General features: G+C 40.1%; 1 pseudogene; it reads right to left on the minus strand.

Annotated features, from left to right (window-relative positions):
• The window catches only part of LOC124988288 (SUN domain-containing protein 1-like), a 92,736-nt pseudogene that overhangs the window by 22,971 nt on the left and 55,899 nt on the right, over positions 1-13,866 (minus strand).

Consider the following 13,866-nt stretch of genomic DNA (forward strand, 5'->3'; position numbering starts at 1 on the left):
TAGGGAGCAGATACTACCCCTTGTGTTGAGGCAGAGTAGCCAAGGAAGGAAGAAATGTACAAGAGGGTCCCCAGTGAGACTGAGATGTAGAGCTCATTAGGGAAGATAGGACCATGGCCCACTGGAAGGTTGAAAGGGATCTGCAATGCTCCAGTTAACCAGGTGTCCTCTTTCATAATATCCCCCAGAACATTTCTGACACCAAATGTATGGGACTTTCCTCACCAAGTTATTCTCCAATTCTCTGCATACATCTTGGTGTCCTTTAATCCAATTAAGGAATTAGCAGAAATACCACAGGTTAAGGGGACCCCACAGTATTACAAGTGTGTCACCCATGACTTCAGATGATAATCACAAGATGACTCCTCAAGTTACCCACCTGTTTCTGAAGTTCCTGTCACTGTAAGGAGGTCCAATGAGGTCTCTCCAGTAGCAGAGGAAACCTCTACTCACATCTTCCGGACTGTTGCCCATATTGCAGAAAAGAACTTAAGGATGTGTTACATTTTAGCAAAAAGAGGAAGAGCCTTATTAAAAAGTGAAAAGTGAATAATGTGGGCAATCTCAAGAGCAAGAGGAGACATACCACCAGGGCTTAAGGTCAGGTTTTTTATTTTTAATTAGAGTACATAGGAAGAATATGTATGATTCAAAGGGACTGGACTTCCCTGGAGACTGGGAAATATTGAGCAAGATGATTTCCCATTAGGGAATCTGGTCTGGTATGTTGTTTTCAGCTGATTGATCAGGTGATTATCCAATCAAATGTTAACCCCTAGTTTCATGAGGTTAATAGTGTCTTTCTACTGAAATCTTGTCCCTGCTTTGCTACATTCCAGAAAATTTATAGGGAACTGGAAAGTCATAAAGTAACTTATGGAATTGCTTGATGCATTTATACATTTTGGTCTCTTTCAGTCCCTTAAGCTTCTTTGTCCAGGTCACAAGCTATTATTCCACATCCTAACAGGGACATTTCTCCTTTAGAGACTTTTTTTTCTTAGTATCCCTAAATTTCTCTCTCATTCCCAAGACCCATCCTCAGATTGGATAATTTTCTAGAGCCATTTTCTAGAATGGCTCACAAAGTCTGGAGAAACAACTTTTTTTACTAACAAATTTATTATGAAAGATCTTATAAAGAATACAGTGAATAAACAGATGAAGATGTACATAGGGTGAGGCCAACAAAAGTCTTGAGCACAGGAGTATCAGTCCCCATGGTGGAGTTTGAGAGGCACCACCTGCCAAAACATGAATGCATTGTTGTTCATGAACTCAGAAACTCCCTCAACTTTTTTATGGAGGTTTCACTGTGTAATTATGATTGATTAAATCATTCACTGGTGGCAATTAATTAACTCAATCTTTAGCCCTATTTCCTCCCCTCTTTCAACTTTCTACTCATAAAATTAGTTCCTTTGGCAATCTTCCCCCATCCTGAGGTGACCCAGGGGCTTTCTAAAAGTCATCTTATTACTATAAACTCAGATGTGGCTGAAAAGGGCTGGTTATTATTAACAAAAGACTCTCCTTTCACCTCTATCAGGAAATTCCAAGGGTTTTAGGAATTGTTTTCAGGAATCAGGAAGAGAAATCACTTTTCAGGACCCTAGGGTAGAGACTAAAAATACAGATAAAGATATCAATATAGACATTTCTTACTATGTCACCAAAAGGTAAGCCTTCTGTACACCACTGGAAGTTGCATTGAAAAGAAAGAACAGCCCAGTATAGTGGCCCATGCCTATAATCCCAGCATTTTAGGAGGCTGAGGCAGGAGGATCACAAGTTTGAAGCCAGTCTCAGCAACTTAGCAAGGCCTAAGCAACTTACCAAAACACTGTTTTATAATAAAATTTTTAAATGGTTGGGGATGTGGCTCAGTGGTTAAGCAACTCTGGGTTCAATCCCTGGTACCAAAAAAAAGAAGAAAGAAAAAAACAGAACTGTCTTGTCTTACATTGGCCCCTCTAGTGCATTTTATCAACAATCTAACATTGTATCAGATGGCAAAGAAGTGTTTACAAGGTCCAGCTCCAATAACACAAAAAAAAGACAAAGATGGAGTGGAACAGAAATGCAATAAAGTGATATTGGACTCTGTCCACACCTTGGACTTTATAGTCTCTGTATGCATACATATTATACACCATGTTACAAACATTTGAACTTCCATAAAACAACAAATCTATCATGACAAAGTCACCTGACAAATGAAGAGGTTCTTTCTCATCTGTTTCCCAAAATAAGGAAAGAAGCACTCCCAGTCACTGTATACTACACTGTTATATTATTTACGCTTCAAATTCAGCCAGCCTCATTTTTAAAATTTTTTTATTTTTTTTAATGTAAACAAATGGGGTACAACTTGTTTCTCTGTTTGTACATGAAGTAGAGGCATACCATTTGTGTAATCATACATTTACATAGGGTAATGGTGTTTGATTCATTCAGCCAGCCTCATTGACTATACTGTTACCTAAAAGACAACAATTTGTATATAAAATCATAAATATAAGAAGAGGAAAAAAATGGTTAATATATACAAATACATATACACCACAAGCAAAGAGAAAATATACAAAGTTATTACAGTCTTTGTTTCTATAAGGACTAGGTGGTTATCTGTAATTTCTTTCTTCTGATTCCCATCCTGTGTCTTCTCTCCTCCAGTCAGAACCATAGATGGTTACAGTTGTTCACCTGATAGAGTGGAACACACCTTTATTCTTACAGGGTCTAAGTCTTCAATAGTTCTATCTCTTCTTGTTTTCTGTGGTTTTCCATTAACCCTCAATATCAGACTTGGAAGGGCTAAGAGAAAATATATGACCTGGACCTGTGCTCATGGTCAAAGCTTTCCGCAATTCACCTTGCATCTGAAAATTCTCTTTTTCATTTATATTTACTCTGGTAATTCTTGTCTTTCCTCAGTTGCAGTATTGACACAAAAGAGGAATGGAGGGGAAAATAAAGGAGGGTAGCAGGAAGGGTAGATATGATCAATGTACATTATATGCATGTATGAAATTGTCATGATAAAATGCAATATTTTATACAATTAATATGTACTAATAGTTTTTTTTGGGGGGGATTCATTCCCTTATCCTTAATTCCCTGAATTAATATATCACAACATTGGTACCAGAAATTGGTACCAGAAATTGAGATATGGAAAAATAGGTATGTTCCATTCATCCCAGAATAGGAAGCAGATAACATAGAATATTGAACTCTTCTCTTAAAACTTCATCATTTATTGTAGTTTGGAATTGAAATGTCCTCCAAAGTCTCATGTGTTAAAAACTTGGTCCCGGGCTGGGGTGTTTTCAGTGGTAGAGTGCTTGTCTAGCATGTATGAGGCACTGGGTTCAATTCTCAGTACCACATAAAAATAAAAAATAAAAAAAAGCTGGTGGCCCTTTGGGGAGGTGGTAGAAACTTTAGGAGGTAGGGCCTAGGAAACAGGAAGTAGGTAACTGTGGTTGTGTCCTTGAAGACTATGTCTTGTCCCTGACCCATTTCTCCTTCTCCCCCCACTCTCTCTTTCTCTCCATCTCCATCTCTATCTCTATCTCTGTCTTTCTGTCTGCCATGAGGTGAGCTACTCCCTCTACCTCTTGTTCCCTGTCATGACACAACATTCTGCCTCAGTGACAAAGGAGCCAGGCGACCATAGACTGAATGTAACGTACAAAGCTGCTCTCCCCACCCTTTCCGTTGCAGCCATTTCCCTGCCTCCCAACTACTGTCAGTCTGTGAACATCCTACCTAGCTATTGGTTCATCAGTCAGCTTGCAAGTATCCTTCTCCGTTATTGGTACCCTGTTAGCCCATTGGAATTCAACTGCTTCATGGCAGCTACCCTGCCATCTTTTCTCTTGCTTTTCTCTCCTACACACTTGCTTACTTTCTCCTCCTCACTTTTCATACTCTTTCTTGCATGCGCCCTTTCTCTTCCCCTTTCTTTTCCCCTCATTTTCTCTCTTACCCTGCAGGGAGACTCTGTTTGCTTAATAAACTCCCTTATGTGATTTCCCACGTCCGGTGTGGTTTTCGTGGGATCTCTTACATTGGTGCCATGACTCAGGATGGGTCCTTCCACTGTCTTTTAAGCAAGTGGAAACCCATCTGACACCCCAGTGACCCCCGGACACAGCCCCACCTCCCATTCGCCCAGATGCTCAGTTTTTTGCATGCAACACTGGACTTCACATTGGTGAGTTCCCTTAGACAGGTCCCCACTCTAGACCACTTAAACACACCTCTGCTGAACTGAGAAGCAACCATTGAGTGTCCAGGGCTCTCGAGGCAGCTGAGATGTGGAGCTACCCCAAGCCACAACTTTTATAGTTACGGCTGGCCCCTTAGTCAGTCTTATCTGCTGGGTGGATTCCTGATTTTATGGTGGAGATTCTCTCTCAGGGTTGAGGCTCATCTCACACTCACGCTCGCACTCATACTCGAAAACCCTGATATCAGGTCCTCAACTCTTCTCAGCTTTTGCCTGGCCCCACATTGATGTTTGTATGACAACACCATCTATGTGCTGTCTTCTCATCTCCAGTCAACTACTCTGGCCTCGGGACACCCTGGTCACAGACTCGGCTGTATCAGTCTCCACCATGGGCTCTGGGTCCTCCATTCCAGCAGATTCACCCCTGGGAACCTTTCGCCTGACCCCCAGCTTAAAGCCATCAAAACTTAATGATATTTGGCCACAGTACCCTTTAGATAATCAATCCAAAATGACCACGTAATGGCACACAGCTTCCGTGAGCAAACGGGCAGGTGGAAAGGGATTCCTTATCTTCAAGTCTCTTCTTTCTTGTGCTTCTATGCTCTTCCTGCAAACTCAAAAGCCTCCTTCTTCTCCCCCTCTTAATTCCTCCTCCTCCTCCAACTTTGACTCAGCTGTTTCTGCTTCCATTCCCCAGCCCAGCCCACATAGTCTTCCTGCCATGAGGTCCCACATACACCGTTGTGGAGGGAGTAGCCAGTCCATCAGTGGCATGTCCTAGTAAGGAGTATGATATAGCAGCCCCATTCCCCACAAGTAATGGGAGATAATGTTTCACAATTTTCTACATCCAAACCTTAATTGATTACTAATCAGGAAAAAGGGTTAAAATGCCCTAGGCATCAAGTTTCTGCTAGAACCTGTTAGCTGCTTTCAGATCTTAGCCAAGGCTTACATTGAAATGCAAATAGAGGAAGGCTCAGTGGAGACCAGTCTCAAACCCAAGAAAAGGAAAAAAGTGTCCATTTTAAATTTCTCCTGGTCTGCAACATAGATCACTTTATCTCTCCTCATCTGTTCTCTCTGCCCTTCTCTTTCTCATTTTCTCATGCTATAATTAATGGCCATTATCATTTGCCTTCTAGGACTTTTGTTTTTCTTAAATGCTATATTTTTGAGCTCACAATTTTGATCCTACATACCTAGGTTAATGATTTTTGATCAGTTCTTTTTATCCAACCCTAGAGTTATTTTTGAATATCATTACATTGCAATGGAGATAAACATTATAAAGCCTTTACTTTTGTGTTAAATATAAGTGCACATAAAAATTAAAATTTAAAAAATGGATCCAAATACTTTTAATTCACGTGATTTAAAAGGTTCAATTTAAATTAGGTAAACTAATAGAAGCAAAATGTCTTTAAAATTAACTCACAAGTCTCTAGGTGGTCAAACTCATTAAATGTTGATGTTTATAAAATGTCTAACATCAGGTTGGGGAGATAGCTCAGCTGGTAAAGTGCTTGCCTTGCAAGCACAAGGCCCTGAGTTCAATCCCAATACCGCAAAAAAAAAAAAAAAAAAAAAAAAAAAAAAAAAAAGTCTAACATCAATTTTTCTAGGACTTTTCTTCCAAAGGAAAGAGACAGCAAATACTGTTGGTAACTTGTCTGATATCTTGGGTTTTTTTACAATACGAAGTGTGAATTAGAGTCGACATGTATGGGATTACTCAAATGTGTTTGTTAGAGACATCTGATTCATTTATGAAGTTATTCCTTGGAGTAACATACTTAAAAACATTACTTTGTATATTAAATGTGTTCATATTTTCCAGGTGTACAAGCCTTTAAAGCAGAAAATTTATCAAGCTGCTATTCTCCAAATTAAACTTATCTGTAATGGTAATGTTCTGTTATAGGACTTGTCATCAATAGGTTATATGTAAAATTTGTTACACTGAGATAAAAGAAATTTAAATGTAAATGTATTTCTAAAAGTTATTGAGAGCCTGATTTGTTTAAAGGTTAAACATGAAAACATTTTGCCATTCTGCCACACAAAAGGAAAGTTAAAAGTTCTCTCAGCCTTTTCTTTAATTCATGTTTTAGATATAATGTTAAATTGTGTTAACTAATGTTCATATAGACTCAGGAGTCAATATATGTAAACTTCTTAAAATGACATTTAAGAAAGAGTGTAATGTGCAGTAGCAAAAATGGGACAAAAGTGATTCTTTTGCTAGATAACCAGTGTTTCATCAGCTCCCTTCTCTGGTTCCTGCCCACCTTGCATGCCTGGTGCCTGGGAGTGCTCCTGTGCAGGGGCACAACAGTAACTTTGGACAGTGGACTTCCTAACATTGCACTTTGCAACTCTGAAAAAAAAGTTACATTAATGTCCTAGTCTCTATAACTTTCCTGAAAACAAAGAATAATGCTTACATACATATATAAAGATTGCTGACATAACTCTTTAGATCTGCATGTCCATCCGAGAACAGAGTTCCATCTGATCTCAGCTTAATCTTCAAGATCTGTGTTTATAAACCTTTATTTTCTAATACTCCTTTGCCCCTCACTGAACTTGAGAATTTGGTCATGCTGGTCATGGCAAAAGAGGAAAAATTAGCTTCAGGATTAGAACATTTTACCTAAGCTTTGTGAAAAGCCCCACCTTACCTGAGATAAGGCTCTGCCTCACAACCCTGCTGCACTTTAGAATGGCTCCAAAGTAAGCCAGACTTTAACTCATTTAAAGTTGTGTTCAAAAGTTTGATGTTTGTTATAAAGATTACTGTGATCTCAAACAGGGGATATAATGAATAACTCAATCAAAATTCAAGATAGCTATTGCACAAACTGAATGTTTTACTGTTGGTTATTCCATTTTGTATTTCCTTGTAAACTCTAACTGTTGCCTGATATTTTGCAGCAGTACACCGTAAATTAACTTGAAAAGCCATCACCTATAGGACAGATAATGTAGACCCCAATTAGATAAAAGGGGGTAAATAACTGTAAAGTTATAAACATTGAAGTTAAAGCCCAGTACTCTTACTTTATGACTGGTGAGACTGACTTACTTGATGGTTAAGATCAAACTTAGAGATTGAGATTAAATACAGAGGTCAAGAAAAGTTCATATTTGGGTCTTGCCCTCAAAGTCAGCCTGAACCCAGGGAATAAGAGGACTTCTCTAAGGAGCTTTGCAACTCTGGGTGGGTCACACAACCTCCTGCTCAAGGAGATTGATTGAGGCCACTAGAGAATGGAAAACCACTCAGTGCACCTGCTGCAGTGGAGGGTCATGGAAAAAGAGAGACACCCCTAATGTTTCCAAGGGAAGCCACCTCATTGAGGAGACCCTGCCTAACCAATGGCACTAATGGAGCTAAGAAGCTGCTCTTAAGTTCTCTATGAGTGACCCCTGTGGGAACTCAGCTGACTCTTTAACAGACAGGAACAGGTCAATTTGACCAGCTTGATCTTAAACACCTAGCAAAACAGTTAAGACCAAAATACAGCCATTCTTGGGCATTTAAAAGAAATAATAGTTAAATGGAACTTAAGATGTACCACTAAAATAAAGACTAAAAGCTACAAAAGAGAGATTCTGAGGCAAATGTGCCTGATAACTATCAAGAGAAACTGCCAGAGTCAGAAGTTTTAGCCAGTTTAAGGCCTACAGACACAGGTAGGCTTAATCTATGTTTGCTAGTATCTCTACTAAATGTTGTGTTTACATTCCTGATAACCTAGACAATGTTAAAATTCCCAAATAAAGGCCTTATCCTCTCCAGCCTTTGCTAGGCCTTGTTATGGGAACAACTGGGTTCTTCCACCTCCTGGTGAGGAATTATTGACTTCTGTCATCTTTATGATATTCATTGGCATGTTCCAGATTCTGCAACATTTATATTGTAATAATCTCATTTCAGTACTCATGTCTTTTTGTTCTTCTCTCATAGAAGCACCCAAACCCAGATGCCTTTACAACCTGCTCTTCCCCAACCAGACTTCTACCATGGTCCCCTCGATTAACCCGATTTCTAAAAAGGAAACTCCAAACTGCTTGCCCCACGCTGCCCCCTTCCAGCTCAAAGATACCAGAACAATCATCACCCCCCTTTCCCTAGAGCAGTGAAGGAGTTCCTAAAATTAGAGGGGTGAATGAAGCCAGAATTGGGGACAGGCAGTTAGTTTAGAAATAGGGGATCAGTCAAATCGAGGAAATGAAGTCCATGAAAACCATCTGCCTCTGGAAGTCTGGAAGTTGAAGACTGCCCCTGGGAGAATGGACTTTTACATCTCACCTGCAAAACCAGCCCCAGTCACTTAGGCAGGAAGGAAAGAGAAGGCTTTGGAAAGAACTGGAGAACAAAAGATTTTCTTATAAAAACAGAAACGGGGGAATGTAATGTACCAAGCTGCTCTCCCCACCCTTTCCGTTGCAGCCATTTCCCTGCCTCCCAACTACTGTCAGTCTGTGAACATCCTACCTAGCTATTGGTTCATCAGTCAGCTTGCAAGTATCCTTCTCCATTATTGGTACCCTGTTAGCCCATTGGAATTCAACTGCTTCATGGTAGCTACCCTGCCATCTTTTCTCTTGCTTTTCTCTCCTACACACTTGCTTACTTTCTCCTCCTCGCTTTTCACACTCTTTCTTGTGTGCACCCTTTCTCTTCCCCTTTCTTTTCCCCTCATTTTCTCTCTTACCCTGCAGGGAGACTCTGTTTGCTTAATAAACTCCCTTATGTGATTTCCCATGTCCGGTATGGTTTTCATGGGATCTCTTACACTGAAACCGCTAAAACCGTGAGCCAAATAAATCTCTCCTCCTTTAGGTTGATCTTCTCAATATTTTGTCAGAGACAAAAAGGTGACTAACACACCTATTCATGTCCCTGAAAATTTTTGGATGATACACTTTTCATCATCTGATAGTCCAAGTCTGTAAAAATAGAACGGGGGACCATTCTCAACCTCAAGGTTCCTCTGCACACATTCAAGTCCAGTAATGTGTTCTCCCCTTTGTTTGAATTTTTTTTTTTTTAGACAAGGTACCACTACGTTGCCCAGGCTGGTCTCAAACTTATGGGCTCAAGTGATCCTCCTACCTTAGCCTCCCCAGTAGCTGGAACTACAGGTATGTGCTACCATACCTGGCTGAAATACTTTTTAATACTAAAAAAAAAAAAAATGACTTCTCATAGTTAAATTCTACATTCCCTAAACCAATTCCAAAACAGTCAACTTTTGTCTTCTGCTATCTGAATATAAGACATTAACAGACAACGCTCATAACCACACATCTGAAAGTCTGAACACAGAGCAGGAGGATAAGGCTACTGAGTCATCCAGGTCTCATCTCAGGGGCTTTTGCCACAGGGAGTCTATAGCCCCAAGAAGAGTCACAGTGAGGGATCAGAGACAGCAAGGGATGCTATGGGGACAAAATCTTGGAGTATCATGGAAGTAAGATTCAACCTCTGGGAAAGTACCATCAACACCACAGCCTGAGCTGAACTCCTCCCTTGAGTGTTCAGGGTCTCCTCCAAAGGAGGAGAAATGTTAGGAGGTACAGAGAGCCCCTCAGACCCACTTGCCATGGAACAGATGGTCATGGACACATCTCCAGACATAAACATGCAGTATAGAAAAAGAGTTCCAGAGAAGGAAGCTGGAGGGAAAGAGAAAATGTGGGACCCATCAATCATGTTATAGAAGGAGACAACCTCTTCACTATAGTCTAGGAAAACCCCACCCTGCAGGGATCCTGCCTAAGAGATAATCAAGTTACAGAATCAGTCTGGGCAAAATATCTAGGTCAAACTTCTCCTTGACCCAAAACCACCTATCTGGTAATTCCATGTACCAGCCTGTTCTTTTCACTTCTTTCCTACAGACTCCCAGAGCCCACATGCTGTAGAATTCATTCTCTATCTCCACTTCCCAGTAACATCTTCCTGATATGATGTCCTCAAGACCCAACACACTGCAATTGTCATTAAGGTACACACGGGTGTAATTCCAAGTCAGATGCATCTTTTCATGAGAGACAGCAAGCCTGTAGTGAGTAGAGCCTCGATCCAGAGTGACAGGCCTTGTTGAGAGACTTATCAATCATACAAGGTCCTCCCCTGCCCCAAAACAAAGCACACAGCCACCCCACCTCCTCAGAGTCACTTAGCTGCCTGAGAGTAGATAAGCCCCCTGAAAGGAGAGTCTTGTAACTCAAGCCCATGTCCTCCAACCAGGAGAAGGAGCCAGAAGGCTGATTTGGGGGTTTGATATGTGTTAGGACCCTTGAGAACCAGACCCGGTTTTGTGATCATCACCTCTGACACTGCAGCACCATTGGTGGTTCCAGCATCTATATTGCCACAAGAACTTAAGGAGAGACCAGAAGCCATGGGGGCAACAGGAGGAATACCCGGAAACACACAAAGTCACTCACAGGTTTGGAACTGTTCCTTCTGCCAATCTATAAGAGAACCACACATCATTTCATATCAGAGATTTGCAGAGTCTGTACATCTCAGGGTCAGCACCCAGTCTTCTGAAACAGCACAATATAGGAGGAATAAGGGAAAATCTGTTTGAATATATTCAGCTGGTGTATTTATTTCTTACACACACAGACACACACACACACACACACACACACACACCACTCACATATCCTACTGCAGCCTTCCCTTGAAGACTAAGCCAAAAAACTTAACACCCCAGGATCAAAATGCTGAATATCAATCTGAAAAGTCATTGTTCAGATTTCACTACCAAATAATGCTTACCCAATACCCAGACACACAATCATCCCGAAAACTAGATTATCTTGAGATATAATTGAGGTTTTCAAAATTTCCAAGACCCCCATTTACTTATAAAGAACTGACTGTGCTGAACCTGAAGGTTACCTCTAAGCCATGAGTAGAGAAACATCTAGCTGAGCTAAACTTGGAAGATGACTATAAATCATGAGTGCAGGGAACTCAGAGAAATCTTGCCCAGATAGGTGGTAATGAAGAAGTTTTTAGAATGGAAGAGAAAGAAGTTCAAAGCAGGAAACATGCATATCCAGTGAGAGGTCAGACTCTAGAGATTTTTCTTCCACTTTTCACAGGCTTATAGGAGCAAAAAAATTCTTACAGATGTGGGAAAAACCAAAAATATTATACCTAGTCATTTGCCTCCCACAAGAATTACCTGAAGAGATTGAAAACTTCCAGCTATGATAGAACTCCATAGTCCTAAAGTCCAGAAAGTGTGAATATGATAATTATATGACTAGGGAACTTTATGAATGTGATTAAGATTAAGGTTCTTGAGCAGGGGAGATTATTCTGGATTATCTGTTTCAGTCCAAACTAATCATATGAATCCTTGAAAACAGCAACCTTTCTTGGCAGTGGTCAGAGAAACAGATATAATCCAAGAAATAAGGTCAAAATCATGCTATATTGCTGGTTTTGAAGATGGAAGAACAGGTCCCCAAATAAAGGAATACAAATGGCTTCTAGAAGCTAGACAAAACAAGAGCTTCAAGAAAGAAACACAGCCTTGTCCATACCTTCTTGGACTTCAGACCTACAAAGATATAAGAGAATATATTTGTGTTGGTTTAAGCCACTAAGTTTGTAGTAATTTGGCAGCAAATAGAAAACTTTTATGTCTATATAGGTGTCACACCCAACGTGGAACAAAGCACTAGCAGAGAAATGTGCTTGCAGAAAGCATGAAACTCCCTTTCTCCTGCACATAAGAAGCTGAGAACCCATACAATGTCACATGCTGTGCTAGAAGGTGACGAGACAGGTGTCCAGAAAGTCAGTAAACCAGAAAAGGTCTGAAGTTAAGAGGAAAAAGCTACATGGAAACCAGGAATAAGTGACCCAGACCTTGGACTTTACATCAGAGTCAGGGGAAGGCAATCAATAATGACCCCAAGCAATGAGATGAGACTTGTCTTTTCTCAAGAGACATCAACACAAGGGTCTTATGAACTAGTTCAGATTAGTTCTCTGATAATGAGAACATGAAATAACTAAGAGAAAATACACGGTCCCTCTTCTCCCACTGTCCCAACCACTGTCTCCTCCAACCTGCATACTCTTTTTTGGGGGGGAAGAAGATAGGAAAATCATTGCCAAAGCAAAGTCTACATATGTCATAACACTCCAAAATGTCTTCAATTGGAGTGCTTTTGTCTCCCATAGGGCAGAGCCTCAGGAACAAGATTAGAAATTTTTAAATAATAACTAAACTTTTTTTGTTTCTTAAATATTTGTTTTTAAATTTGTGCCCACCATTTTCACTAATATAGGTTCAATCAAATACAGTGTTATTGCCATCTTTGCTGAGTTTCTTGATAGAAACTAGAACATATAAAATGTCTGAGCAGACCCAGATGATCCTTGGAGAAAAACAAACTTTGCTTATTTTTCACTAAGACATTAGTTGGTACCAATTATAATTTTCATATAATAACTGACAGAGATTACCAAAGAAGAAAAAAAAAAGGAGGAGAAGAAAGCAGAGAGGGAAGAGAAAGAGAAGTGAAAAAAAATTTTTTGAGACTTTCCAGTGTGTCAAGTACTATGCTATTATTCACCTTAATGCACTCTTCACATAATTACCACAGACAATCTTTTTTGTTTGTTTGTTTTGTTTTGTTTTTTGGGGGGTGCTGGGGATCGAACCCAGGGCCTTGTGCTTACAAGGCAAGCACTGTACCGACTGAGCTATCTCCCCAGCCCCCCCACAGACAATCTTTAATTTATAAATCACTGTTATGATGTTCACCTTACACTATGGACCTGTCAATATGGAAGTGTTGATTCTAATATAGTAATGGTGTTTATCCTTACAAAATAAGAGTATGCAAGTTATGCATGAAAAAACATAGACTTTAATTCAGTAGAGAAGGGGGAGATGGTAAAATAAGATTATTTGATTCTTCTTTTTTAATAAACATGTCCCCAGGAGAACCATTAAGATTCTCTAAGATGGTTCTTCATACATCTGACCCCCAGCCTCTGTGACCCCATGGCTCACCCTTCTCTGTCTCTCACAGACTGTATCCCTGATGTGAAAAAAGAAACATCCAGAGCAGGAAAAGGGCATGTTATACAAATTCAGATGGCACAGTCCTAAATTCACCCCCAGAGTCAAAGAGTCCTCTGGATAACCTTTCATTGCATTGGAAACTGCCTTAGCATATACCTGTCCTAATTGCTATTGGAAGTTTGAGATGGTCTCATTATCACAGGCAAACTCAGTTAGACAATTACTTAGAAATCTGGAATTCACACACACACACACACAGACACACACACAAATACACACACACAAAGTCTTTACTGAACTCTCTCAAAGAGGTATCAAGGAGTTGGTTACATTTCATATACCCAAATAACCTGCAAATCCCCTTCACACTCAATTCAACCACCTTGGATGTGATTTTCCATCTCTCACTGCTTCAGGACACCCAAAATTTCTATAATCTTGGGCATTCTACTTTCCTTCTCACCTCCTCTCTCCTCCCACCTCATCCTTTCTTCTCTGATTTGTTCCCCACCCTTTCTCAGGTAAATAATTTTAAACTCTCCA

This window comes from Sciurus carolinensis, chromosome 7 (assembly GCF_902686445.1).
Source record: "Sciurus carolinensis chromosome 7, mSciCar1.2, whole genome shotgun sequence".
NCBI lineage: Eukaryota > Metazoa > Chordata > Mammalia > Rodentia > Sciuridae > Sciurus > Sciurus carolinensis.